This window comes from Aquarana catesbeiana, linkage group LG03, assembly GCF_042186555.1.
Source record: "Aquarana catesbeiana isolate 2022-GZ linkage group LG03, ASM4218655v1, whole genome shotgun sequence".
Taxonomy (NCBI): Eukaryota; Metazoa; Chordata; class Amphibia; order Anura; family Ranidae; genus Aquarana; species Aquarana catesbeiana.
Window position 1 is genome coordinate 346,107,513 of NC_133326.1, and position 14,240 is coordinate 346,121,752.

A 14,240-nucleotide genomic window follows, 5' to 3' on the forward strand; every position below is an offset into this window, starting at 1 on the left:
TAAACCTAGGCAGGTGTATCCATACATGCATCCACTGCCTGTGTTAATTTTAGTGACCAGGTGCTCGTGTCTTGTCTTGTGATCATGCAGACACTCACCAGCTTCTTTAACCCCTGCGGGAGTAACACGCAGTCACAGTGTGTGCCACTGTGCGGCAGTCCCCAGGCAATTTCTGGATCAAGATGACGTTTAAGCATAAAAGAAAGAGGAGATTCCCATAGCGTAAAACCATAAACACTCTTTAATAAAGCAGATGACAGAGTGGTACTCACATTTTTAGCAGTTTAAAACAGGCAACCAAGTGTCATCAGAAAGGAAAGCGTCAGGTTTTAAAAAGCTGTATTCACTGGGAGATGATGCAAAGGCGTCAGATAGGCCACACCCTACGCATTTCGTCAGAGGACATCTACGGGAGCGTGACCCCTTGCCTCACCTCCCCTCCTTTTATGCTGTGCGATGTGTGCTGTGCGCCTGCGTTCCGAGAAAAAATCCGGCGGCCATTTTGTCTTAGGTTTGCAGACCGAAGTCCGCTGCCATTTTGCGTATGATTTTGCAGACCTAAGCCCCATGGGAGCGTCTAGTAAAGTGACCATTGCCTTGTAAAACAAGAGCCCGAGGCTATTTTACCAATGATTTTACAGACCGAAGCCTCGTAGGAGCGATTAGTGAAATAGTCATTTACCTACAATATTGCAGGCCGAAGTCCACGGCCATTTTTCTGTGGTTTATACGGGCCGCAGTGGGCTATGGGGTGACACCTGGAAACGAAAAGTGCCGTTCGTATTGGTGTCACCTTTATGCTAAAAGAAAATAGCCGTAAATGTATTAAAAAGAGGCGGTATTCATCCATCGCACAATATAAACAGTTGGTAGTTGTTCCCTGACGAGATACACAGTAGAATATACATAAAATAACGTATAAAAACATATATTTATTACAATAAAATGCTGGAAATTAAAACTACAAACTAAAATTAGTGGGTATTTTAAAATTGCGGTTTCTATTTGTATAAAAACTGTATACTAGCAGCCATGTGTACACAATATGTAAATGAATATATAAATAACTGAATAGAGGGGGGAGGGAAGAGAGTTGGTGTATAATACGTAGAATGATATGTAGAATAAGAAATACTATATCTTAAAAATAAAAAGCAAATTAAGATGTATATATTATATGTCAAGACAGAGGTAGAAAGAAAAAGCTTTTTTATTATTTTAGGGTGTTATCCCAATATGAATATAATACTTTAAAGCTATATTTTAAAGGTGTATTATTATTCTAATAGTTAGTGAGAAAACAATTTAGGTCGACATCTATGTTCATTCCAGCTGGTTGTAATGTGTCTAGCTGGAAGATCCATCTGGTTTCATTTTGCGACACTTTCACTTTTTTGTTATCACCCCTCCAGTGCCCCTTAATCTTATCTATGGCGTAAAAAGTTAGGCCTTTGGGGTCTCTGTTGTGGTGGTCTCTAAAGTGTCTGGATACACTATGCTTTTTGAAACCATTTTTTATGTTTGTAATATGTTCTCTGATTCTTATGTGTAATTTTCTAGTTGTACGTCCTACGTACTGTTTACGGCACGGGCATTCTAATACTCATTTCCATTAGATGTCGACCTGAATTTAGTTGTCCTTTTGTTTGTTTTTTTGCTCACTCTAAAAGGCAGGCATTTGCCACATTTGTAAAAGCCTCTTAGATTGTTGCCTATTTTAATTTGTTTTGGAGGGTCAAGGGCATTATGCACTAGTTTATTCCTAAGGGTTGGGGCCTTCCTATAGATAAAAATGGGTTTATTTGGTAATACAGGATTTAGAACCTGATCTGATTGGAGGATTGGCCAGTATTTTTTGATAATAGATTCCATAGTTTTATATCGCCTATTGTATCCTGTTAGAAAAGCAAAACCCAGGTTTTTATTTTTGTCTTGTTTACGTGGGTTTTGTGTTCCTTCTATTAGTCCATTCCTATCCATATTTTTCACTTTGTCTTTTAATAGTGTTAAATCCCTTCTTTTATATCCCTTATCTACAAACCGGTTAAATAGGACATCCGCTTGTACATCAAAATCAGTTATGCTACTGCAATTTCTGCGTATTCGCATCAATTGTCCCTTTGGGATATTCCCTATCCACTTTGGGTGTTGGCAGCTACTTGTTGGTATATAACCATTCCTGTCTGTGTTCTTGAAGAACGTTTTTGTATTAAGGTGTCCATTTTCTTTGTATATCTGGAGGTCAAGGTAACTTATATTTTGCTTACTCCAATTACCGGAAAAAGTTAAGCCATAGATATTATGATTAATTTCATCGAAAAATACTTGTAGTTCCTCTTCAGTGCCTCCCCATACTATGACGATGTCATCTATATATCGTCGGTATAATTTCATGTTTGGCCTGTTAATACTATAGATTTGTTCTTCCTCCCATTTATTAAGGAGCAGGTTAGCTATACTGGGGGGATACTTAGCCCCCATAGCTACCCCTTTTACTTGGGTGTAGAAATCTCCCTTGTGCCAGAAGTAGTTGTGACTCATGGCTAGTTTTAAACCTTCTAGTATATATTTTATTTGTTCTTCTCTTAGGTCCGTTTGTTGGTGTAATGCCCATTCTGCTCCACTCAGGCCGTCTGATTGTATGATGTTGGTGTATAGGGAGTTAATATCGATAGTCACAAGTATATCTTCTTCCCTTATATTAAAATTTTTTAGCTCATTGATCAGCTGTTTGTTGTCTTTCAGGTAGGACTTCCCTTTGATTACCAATGGTATAGATTCTTCAATGATAGCGAAATCGCATTACTGCGCAAAATAGTGGTGCAGAGACAACACAAACTGAAGAACATTGAATCAGAAATATTACAAATAAGAGACCAACTATTACCATTCCATGAAACAAGAGAATATAAAGAGAAAGAAAACAATCTACAAGAAACAGTAAAGAAATATGATAAGGAAACACAACTAAAAAAGCAAAAGAAATTTAAAAGAGATGTGCTAGATTATAAGAATCAACAGGTATACAAGTGGCAGACTGATGAAACGTATATGGAAGAAGATTTTAACATCTCAATGATAGATGAGTCCAATGAGAGTATAACGGAGGAAGACGCAGCAACATGGCAGGAAATAGGAACAGCACCAACTAGAATTCAAAGAGAACCACCAGGACAAACACCAATATCTGAGCATAGAAGGGGAGGTTATAGCCCTGAAAGGAGAAACCATAGACAACAAGATACACATGGGAATAGAATACAACAACATGTAAATGTCCCAACACCAAGGACACCTAGGTATAGAAACAGATATTCACCTTTATGGTATGAACAAGATTACACTCCTTATAAAGAACCCCAATATAGGAGGGTTTTTTTCCCAGGGAATACAGAGGAAGACCCCCGGCCTTCAGAAGAAGGCCATCACCATACAGGGGAGATAGAGATCCTGAGGGATGGAGACCTTTCAGATTCCCAGAAAGAAACCGAAACAAAAGGTACCCCCAAACAGGGTGGAACCCAAGAAACACCAGAGACACAGACATGAGAACGAGGAACAGAGCGCCAGAAGGGATTCAATGGGAAGAGAGAACGGACCAGGGATACAGAACACAGAGAGAAGGAAGAGAAAACAGACAAGAGGAAAGAGAGGAGGGACAAAAAAAAAGAAGGCGAGAGTATTAGTTGGAGGCATCTTCAACTTAAGCGAGGCCACCTTCAATAATGAAGAACTGAAGGCACTTGATCTGGGACTCAAATATGCTCCTGAAAAATGCCTGGATCCTTTTGAAGCATATATAAACTTGCAGAAATTCATTAGAAAATTAAATATTAGAAAATTTTTCGCAATGAAGGGAGAAAATAGGACACACATAGAAAAGGATGCTTCAATTTATAAACACTCGCAATTGAAGAACAACTCTATATTTAATCCCAACACTCAACAAAACGAAAGCCTCACAACATTTAAGAAAATGGTGGAACAAGATATAAGAAAGCTAAAACCAAAGAAGGCAAAATCAAAAATCTGGAAGACTATTAAAGAAATAGAGAAAAAGAAAAATATTGTCATCCGTCCAGCGGACAAGGGCGGCGGCCTAGTTATTCTAAACAAAAAGGATTACGAATCGGAAATGGACAAACTATTAGCAACTCCATACACATATAAAAAATTGAGGGGCAATCCGAAGGCAGAATATAACAAGAAGCTGAAAGCATACATACAAAAGGGGGAGAAAAAAGGAATCATGAATAAAAAAGAAGCAAGATTCCTAGTCCCTGAAGCAGCCAAGTCTCCCGTTATCTATTACGTCCCTAAAATCCACAAGAACCAATCAAACCCCCCAGGAAGACCTATAATAAGCGGCACTGAGGACCTATTTTCTAGACTGGGGGCATATTTGGATGGCTAACTACAACCATTGGTAATCAAAGGGAAGTCCTACCTGAAAGACAGCAAACAGCTGATCAATGAGCTAAAAAAATTTTATATAAGGGAAGAAGATATACTTGTGACTATCGATATTAACTCCCTATACACCAACATCATACAATCAGACGGCCTGAGTGGAGCAGAATGGGCATTACACCAACAAACGGACCTAAGAGAAGAACAAATAAAATATATACTAGAAGGTTTAAAACTAGCCATGAGTCACAACTACTTCTGGCACAAGGGAGATTTCTACACCCAAGTAAAAGGAGTAGCTATGGGGGCTAAGTATGCCCCCAGTATAGCTAACCTGCTCCTTAATAAATGGGAGGAAGAACAAATCTATAGTATTAACAGGCCAAACATGAAATTATACCGACGATATATAGATGACATCATCATAGTATGGGGAGGCACTGAAGAGGAACTACAAGTATTTTTCGATGAAATTAATCATAATATCTATGGCTTAACTTTTTCCGGTAATTGGAGTAAGCAAAATATAAGTTACCTTGACCTCCAGATATACAAAGAAAACGGACACCTTAATACAAAAACGTTCTTCAAGAACACAGACAGGAATGGTTATATACCAACAAGTAGCTGCCATCACCCAAAGTGGATAGGGACAATTGATGCGAACACGCAGAAATTGCAGTAGCATAACTGATTTTGATGAACAAGCGGATGTCCTAATTAACCGGTTTGTAGATAAGGGATATAAAAGAAGGGATTTAACACTATTAAAAGACAAAGTGAAAAATATGGATAGGAATGGACTAATAGAAGGTACACAAAACCCACGTAAACAAGAAAAAAATAAAAACCTGGGTTTTGCTTTTCTAACAGGATACAATAGGCAATATAAAACTGTGGAATCTATTATCAAAAAATACTGGCCAATCCTCCAATCAGATCAGGTTCTAAATCCTGTATTACCAAATAAACCCATTTTTATCTATAGGAAGGCCCCAACCCTTAGGAATAAACTGGTGCATAATGCCCTTGACCCTCCAAAACAAATTAAAATAGGCAACAATCCAAGAGGCTTTTACAAATGTGGCAAATGCCTGCCTTGTAGAGTGAGCAAAAAAACAAACAAAAGGACAACTAAATTCAGGTCGACATCTAATGGAAATGAGTATACCATCAGGGATCTGATAACATGCAATAATACACACGTTACTTATGTATTAGAATGCCCGTGCCGTAAACAGTACGTGGGATGTACAACTAGAAAATTACACATAAGAATCAGAGAACATATTACAAACATAAAAAATGGTTTCAAAAAGCATAGTGTATCCAGATACTTTAGAGACCACCACAACAGAGACCCCAAAGGCCTAACTTTTTACGCCATAGATAAGATTAAGGGGCACTGGAGGGGTGATAACAAAAAAGTGAAAGTGTCGCAAAATGAAACCAGATGGATCTTCCAGCTAGACACATTACAACCAGCTGGAATGAACATAGATGTCGACCTAAATTGTTTTCTCACTAACTATTAGAATAATAATACACCTTTAAAATATAGCTTTAAAGTATTATATTCATATTGGGATAACACCCTAAAATAATAAAAAAGCTTTTTCTTTCTACCTCTGTCTTGACATATAATATATACATCTTCATTTGCTTTTTATTTTTAAGATATAGTATTTCTTATTCTACGTATCATTCTACGTATTATACACCAACTCTCTTCCCTCCCCCTCTATTCAGTTATTTATATATTCATTTACATATTGTGTACACATGGCTGCTAGTATACAGTTTTTATACAAATAGAAACCGCAATTTTAAAATACCCACTAATTTTAGTTTGTAGTTTTAATTTCCAGCATTTTATTGTAATAAATATATGTTTTTATATGTTATTTTATGTATATTCTACTGTGTATCTCATCAGGGAACAACTACCAACCGTTTATATTGTGCGATGGATGAATACCGCCTCTTTTTAATACATTTACGGCTATTTTCTATTAGCATAAAGGTGACACCAATACGAACGGCGCTTTTCGTTTGCCAGGTGTCACCCCATAGCCCACTGCGGCCCGTATAAACCACAGAAAAATGGCCGTGGACTTCGGCCTGCAATATTGTAGGTAAATGACTATTTCACTAATTGCTCCTACGAGGCTTCGGTCTGTAAAATCATTGGTAAAATGGCCACGGGCTCTCGTTTTACAAGGCAATGGTCACTTTACTAGACGCTCCCATGGGGCTTCGGTCTGCAAAATCATACGCAAAATGGCAGCGGACTTCGGTCTGCAAACCTAAGACAAAATGGCCGCCAGATTTCTTCTCGGAACGCAGGCGCACAGCACACATCGCACAGCATAAAAGGAGGGGAGGTGAGGCAAGGGGTCACGCTCCCGTAGACGTCCTCTAACGAAACGCGTAGGGAGTGGCCTATCTGACGCCTTTGCATCTCCTAGTGAATACAGCCTTTTAAAACCTGACGCTTTCCTTTCTGATGACACTTGGTTGCCTGTTTTAAACTGCTAAAAATGTGAGTACCACTCTGTCATCTGCTTTTTTTTTTTTTTTTTTTTAAATTGTTTATTTAACATTTTTGCATGACAATTATAATATCATTAAAGTCACATTCAGAATAACGAAAATAAAAGAAAAAGAGAACAGAAGGCTTCAATACTGTCTATCAAGAGTGCATAACCTTATCAATGACTTTAAGGTAACTTTACATTACGATTTTAAGATTGAAACTGACACATGGTAAAGACCTTTGGTTATTTAATTAAGCGGTGTTACTGTGAATACATTACTTGTCCTACAGGAAGTGGGAATTTTGTTAAGGAAGAATTCCATAATCAAAGGAGTAAAATACTTATTAGCTCGAGAGAATAGAAAACGTGTATTACTATATATATCCGCCTTTTCAGCTAATTTCTTTTGTCATACTGTTATTATCATAGACATCCCATGGTTGCCAAATGAGAGAAAACTTCTGTATGGAATCTTCAACCATGGCAGTTAGATGTTCCATTCTACGTATATCCCTTAAGATGGTTAGAGTATGCGGTAGGGTGGGAGGGGAAGTAGATAACCAAAGTTTAGGGATAGTTTTCTTAGCTGCTAATAATACGTATGACATTAGTCTCTGCTTTGCTCTGTGAAGGCCTTGGTAGGGAAGACCTAGTAAATAATATATGGGATCCAGGGGAACGAGGATTTCCACCAGTTTCTCTAGTATTTTTTGGATCTGCTCCCAGAATTGTATAACCAGAGAGCATTCCCAAAAGATATGAAAATGGGAGCCTACTTTCTTGTTACATCTCCAGCACAGTCGGGATTTAGACGGGTCTCCCGCATGTAGTCTTTCTGGAGTTTTATACCAAAACATAAGTACTTTGTAGCCGATTTCTTTGTGAGAAATGCATCTGGAACTCTTGGAAATGGAGGTCCAAATCTTATCCCAGTCTAGGATAGATATGTCGTGTTGGAGAATCTGTGACCATTTCTTCATATAGTAGTGTGTATCTATTTTTAAGGGGGCGGCCTCATGGAGTATTCTGTAAATTGTGGATATCAATTGGGGTTCATGAGGGCCTGTAGCACAAAGCATTTCAAATTGGGTAGGTTTATCTAGAGATAGTGTGGGGTTTTTGATGGAAAAGAAGTGTCTGATTTGGAGATATGAGTAATATATTGTTTTGGGTAATTGGTGTTGTTTATTAAGGTCCCCAAAGGATAACAAGTGTCTCGTGGCTGGATTGACTAGCTGTCGCAGCTGAAAAATCCCGGCCTTAGTCCAGGGCAACATGCGTTCATAGGACAGACTATCTGGTATGTCTGGATTAAACAGGATATTGGTGAGGGGTGAGCATGTGGATGAAAGGGCGTATTTAGTGGAGCATTTTTTCCATATTGCCAGTGTGAAAAGCATTGGGGCCAGGCATAGGGATCTCAACTGGGGCATATATTTGTCCGTGGACGGCCAGAGCATATAACACGGGTGTACTGGGGATGTTATGCTCATTTCAATGTCCGCCCATCTATTTGGGGCAGTTCTGTTGGTCCACGAGGTGAGAACCCTTAGATGAGAAGCGTAGTAGTATTTTATGAAGTCAGGGGCACCTAGGCCCCCTTTAAGCTTGCGTGCCATGACCACCGAGCCCGCCACCCTATGTGAGGCGTTGTTCCAGATAAAACGGAGACTTCTCCTTTGAAGGATTTTCAACTGAGACAATGGTATTGCCACTGGGAGTGTCTCAAATAAGTACAGTAGTTTAGGAAGAATAGACATTTTAAGAATATTTATACGTCCCAGGAGGGAGATGGGCAAAGTGGTCCAATGATTCAGCAAGCGGTTAATTTCTTGGAATAGGGGGGGAAAATTTGCCTGATATAATGAGGAATATGATGCTGTAATTCGGACACCTAAATATTTTAAGGATGTAGAGCTCCAATGATAATTGTATTTCTGTTTAAGGATGGTCAGATTAGTTGATGTAATATTTATGGGGAGGGCTTCTGTTTTGGTGGTGTTAATTTTAAACCCAGATATTTCACTGAACGTGTTTAGGATTTTATGTAGCGAGGGTAGGGACGTGTGTGGTTGAGTAAGTGTTAAAAGAATATCGTCTGCAAAGAGGGATAGTTTATATTCTGACTGACGTAGACGTACTCCTGTAATGGAGGGACTTACGCGAATTGTTGTAGCTAGGGGTTCTAAACTGAGTATAAAAAGTAGGGGTGATAGAGGGCAGCCCTGTCTAGTACCGTTACTGAGGGGGAACGTGGAAGATAGGTAGGATGCAAGTTGTACTTGGGAAGTAGGGTGTGAATATAAGGATCTAAGGGCCTGTATAAAGGGCCCTGAGAAGCCATATTTGGTCAGGATCGCAAACATGAAAGGCCAACTAAGGCGGTCAAATGCTTTCTGTGCATCTAAACTAAGTATTACTGCCGGTGTTTTAGTTCTGGTTAGTAGATCGACAAGATCTATGGTGTGTCTAGTATTGTCCCCTGCGTGTCTCAGGGGGACAAATCCAACCTGATCTTTATTTATCAGAGATGGTAAAATTTTTGAGAGTCTGTTCGCTAGTATTTTGGTGAAGATTTTGTAATCGGAATTTAGCAGGGCTATAGGGCGATAGTTGTCAGGGATAGAAGGGTCTTTATCTGGTTTTGGTAAAACTATGATGTGAGCATGAAGAAATTGGGGGTGGGGTGTTGTACCTTTTAGTAAGGAGGCATATAGATTTAACAAGTGTGGAGATAGTATGGGAAGGAAGGTTTTATAGTAGGAGTAGGGGAGTCCATCTGGACCTGGGGATTTATGTAGGGGGAGTAGTTTAATCACTTCGCTTAATTCTTCAGTGGTTATGGGGGCGTTTAATGAGGCGTGCTGATCAGGTGATATTTGTGGGAGTTTCAAAGATGAGATAAATGAGTCAAATTTCTTTTGTGTGAATTGGGTATGTGGGTCCAAGCTTAGACAGTTGTATAATTTGTTGTAAAAATCTCCAAAGACCTTAGACATGGTTTGGGGGCAGTAAGTGGGGGTTCCATCCGGTTGTGTTAAATGGTCAGGGATAGAGAGGCTTGGACGCGGTTTCAGCTTGTTCACTAACATTCTGTGGGGTTTGTCAGCATATTCGTAAAACTTCTGTCTTGACCATAGAATGGCCTTGGAGATTTTATGCATATCTAAGGATTTAATTTTGTTACGGATATTTATCACCTCCTTTAAACGGGAAGTTGTGGGGGCTTGAAGTAAGTGTGCCTCGGCCGAGCGCAATTGGGTCAATAATTCAGATTTTTGTTGGAGCGAGTCACGCTTCCTATGCGATCCGGCAGAGATGCACTCACCCCTAAAGAAGGCCTTGTGGGCCTCCCATAACATGGAGGTGTCTGAGACAGAGCCCTCATTTAACTCGAAATACTCAATCAGTTTTGATTGGAGTCTTTGTTTAATGCTTTCGTTTTTCAGGAGAGATTCATTAAGTCTCCAATGACATGATCTAGGGGATGCTACATGTAGGGATATATCTAAAGTTATGGGTGCATGGTCAGACCATGTAATTGGGCCAATTTCAGAGGCGACTAAGTGGGATAGTAGGGGTGCAGATAGTAGGAAATAATCTAGGCGAGAGTACCCTTTGTGCGGGGGGGAGTAAAAAGTGAATTGTTTACCAGTGGGGTGTTTTACTCTCCAAGAGTCAAACAGGTTATGGGTGCGGATTAATTTGCGGAAAGAAGTAGATAATCTATAAGCTTGAGTTGGGGGGGTATTTTGGAAGAGGTTTTGTCTATCTTTGTTAGCGGACATACACATGTTAAAGTCTCCTCCTATGATCGTGAATGGGTGAGGGGAATTTTGTACCTCCTCAAGGACCTTAGTGAGGAAACCTATCTGTCCAGAGTTGGGTGCATATATGTTAACAATCTTAAAGCGGTTGTAAAGGTGTTTTTTTTTTTTTTTTAAAATAACAAACATGTTATACTTACCTTCACTGTGCAGCTCGTTCTGCACAGAGTGGCCCCGAACCTCGTCTTCTGGGGTCCCTCGTCGGCTGTTTCAGCTCCTCCCCGCAAGCATTCACCACCTTCATGCGAGCTCCCTCGCACGGTGGTGAGTGCTTGCGGGCGCGCTCCCGTGATACAGCCGGCGGCTATAGCCGCTCGCTGTATCACTCGGCCCCGCCCCCCGGCGCGTCGCGTCATCGGATGTGATTGACAGCAGCGCGAGCCAATGGCTGCGCTGCTTTCAATCCATCCACTGCAGCCAATCAGCGGCCAGGGTGAGCGGAGGAACAGATGTCGGGAACGCGAAGCTGACTTTCGAGGCGTCAGGTAAGTAAAACGGGGGGCCTGGGGGCGGCGGTTCTGTCAGAAGTTTTTTCACCTTAATGCATAGAATGCATTAAGGTGAAAAAATTTTTACCTTTACAACCCCTTTAAGTTTTGTTTTCAGATGGACACAGTTCAGGATAACATATCGTCCCTGGGGTCTAATTTGGAATCAATTACTTTTATAGGGCATGAATTCTTGAACAGAATTGCTACCCCTGCCTTCCCAGATGGGTCGGAGGCTACAAATGTGGTGGGAAATAATTTAGAGGCGAACTTAAAGGAGCCTCCCGGTCGGAAATGTGTCTCCTGAATCATGACCACATCGGCTCCGGAGGCTCTGAATTCCTTCAAGGCTAACCAGCGTTTGTGAATGGAGTTCAAGCCCTTCACATTACATGAAAAGACCTTCAGAGCCATAGGGAGGACAAGTAATTTACAGCTAATGAAATCCTAGTAATAAGCAGTAGTATGTTTAACTCGTGTAAATTAATCTGTAAAGTCTTTGCACATCTCTCGGTTAGCATATAGACAGTGAGCAAATATATATTAACACAATAACCAGCAAAAGTTAAATATGTATTCAGGCCAAAAAAGGGCCCATGTTTGAAAAAAAAAGAAAAAAAAGAAAAAGAAAAAGAGAGGATATGGACTACAAAAAAACGTCCAGAGAAAAATAATAATAATAATAAAAGAAAAACATTTTGTAAGCCTGAAGATGAAAAAATCTTCAGGAGGACTTGGCTAGCAGCCATAGACCTATAGAGGAGCATGTCGGTCAGCGATGGTTCCCGCTCCCTCCAAAAGGAAAAGAAAAATGTGTATGCCAACTTTAAACTTTAAATTCTGGGGGAGGAAAAAAAAAAAAAAAACGGAGTGAGAGAGAAGGGGCCTCCACGGCAGGGGATTTGAAGTCCAAGACTGTAACAATTGCCGTTAACCTAGGCCATCAAGGACTGGAATGTGGAGGTCTCTCTCTGCGGACACCAGGGTAATGCCGTCACCAAACCCTCGGGTTATCGAGGAGGACGGCATAAGAAAAAACAGGGATGAAACGTTGAAGAGCTGTCTCTCCTTATGTGGGGTGAGTTCAGGTAGGCAGTCTAGTTGAGGCAGGGCGTTGAGGGGTCGAAAGATTTCTTTGACGTCTCCGACGAACCGGGGTCCAAATCGCTGTGAGTGGTTGAAGAGGGCCGGGGACCATGTTCAATGGTGGCGGGGGCAGATCTTCTTCAGGGATGGGCGGCAGACCCAAGTTACGGACAAAGGCCTCACATTCATGTAAGGCTCGCATTGAATATTGAGTGCCATCCCTCGAGGCTGAGAGGCGGAAGGGGAAACCCCATCTGTAGGCAACTTGGTGTTGTTGTAGGTGTATGGTCACCGGCCGTAGGTCACGTCTTTTGGCGAGAGTGATGGGAGATAGGTCACTGTATATTTGGAGTTTAGCTCCTTTATATTCAATGCGATGTTTATTTCGCGTGGCCGTCATGAGAGCTTCTTTGCTTTCATAGTAATGGAAGCGAGCGATTACATCTCTTGGGTTGGTGCCTGGGGGTGGTTTCGGAGCTAGGGACCTATGAGCCCTGTCTAGTCTCCAGTCTATATCCGGAATATGTGGAGCCATAGTGACAAACAGTCCTAGGAGATAGGGACGTATTTCTTTATCAGGGACTGTTTCTGGAATACCGCGGATTCTCACATTTTGGCGTCTCTCCCTGTTCTCCAGGTCCTCCTGCTGTGACTGGACCTGGAACATGCTTTGTTTGAGTGACACGTTATCTTCTTCAAGCACGTGCACGTATTTCACCAATTCATCAAATTTGGATTCTAAAGTGTCTGTTCGATCGCCAAGTTGATCAATTTCCCCTCGTAGCTCCTGAGCCAATTTCCCAACTGCTACTGTAAAGTTACGGGTCAGATCTTGCAGCAGGGACTGTAATTTTAAGTCAAGCACCGCAACTGTAACTGTGACTGAGCTGTCTGGGAGTGGAGGGGTAGGGGTAGAAGTACCTGTGAGTAATGCAGGATGGTCAGCAAGGAGGTCTGCAGCATGTTCTCCTGTATCTTTGTAGTTCCCATGTGAAGTCTCCCTTCTTTGTTGCTGTGCAGAGGATGGTGTCTTTTGGGATAGGGGGCTGTGTGGGGAGCGATCCGGTGTAGTGGTCCCCGTATCTGCCGCTCGTTCCACGGCGAGCGCTGTAGCCGTCTGGCTAATTGAGGCCGGGGATTGCGGCCTATACAGGAACCGCTCCATGCTTTGAGCCGGCCGGGAGGTCGGAGGCGGGACGAACCCCTGGTATCCTTGTCGCTGGGATCCTATTTTCCCCATGAGGTGCCCGGGTAGTTCCGGGGTCTTTTCCAGTGGATCCTGGATCTGGTAAGGCTAGCGTTGTGTAGCAGGGTCCAGTAATGGAAGGAGCGGGTCCGGAGCTACTTTAATGAGCGTCCATCTTCATCGCCGGCCGCGCATGCGCCCCCCTGTCATCTGCTTTAATAAAGAGTGTTTATGGTTTTACGCTATGGGAATCTCCTCTTTCTTTTATACTTAAACGTCATCTTGATCCAGAAATTGCCTGGGGACTGCCGCACAGTGGCACGCACTGTGACTGCGTGTTACCCCCGCAGGGGTTAAAGAAGCTGGTGAGTGTCTGTATGATCACAAGACAAGACACGAGCACCTGGTCACTAAAATTAACACAGGCAGTGGATGCATGTATGGATACACCTGCCTAGGTTTAAAGAAACACCAAGAACTTTACCAAGACTGTTTAATACCACTTATGTTGCACTGAGCACTAGTCACGATTTAATTATCTTATTCAGTTAATTACCAATGTTTGACAATTTTTATTTTTTCTATGTTAATTAATTCATTTGCACTGTGAACAAGTCACGTATTATATGTGGTTTTGCAACTTTATATGTAGCACAGTCACTTTGGACGTCACCAACTGAATATTCTCCTTACCCTTTCCCATCCT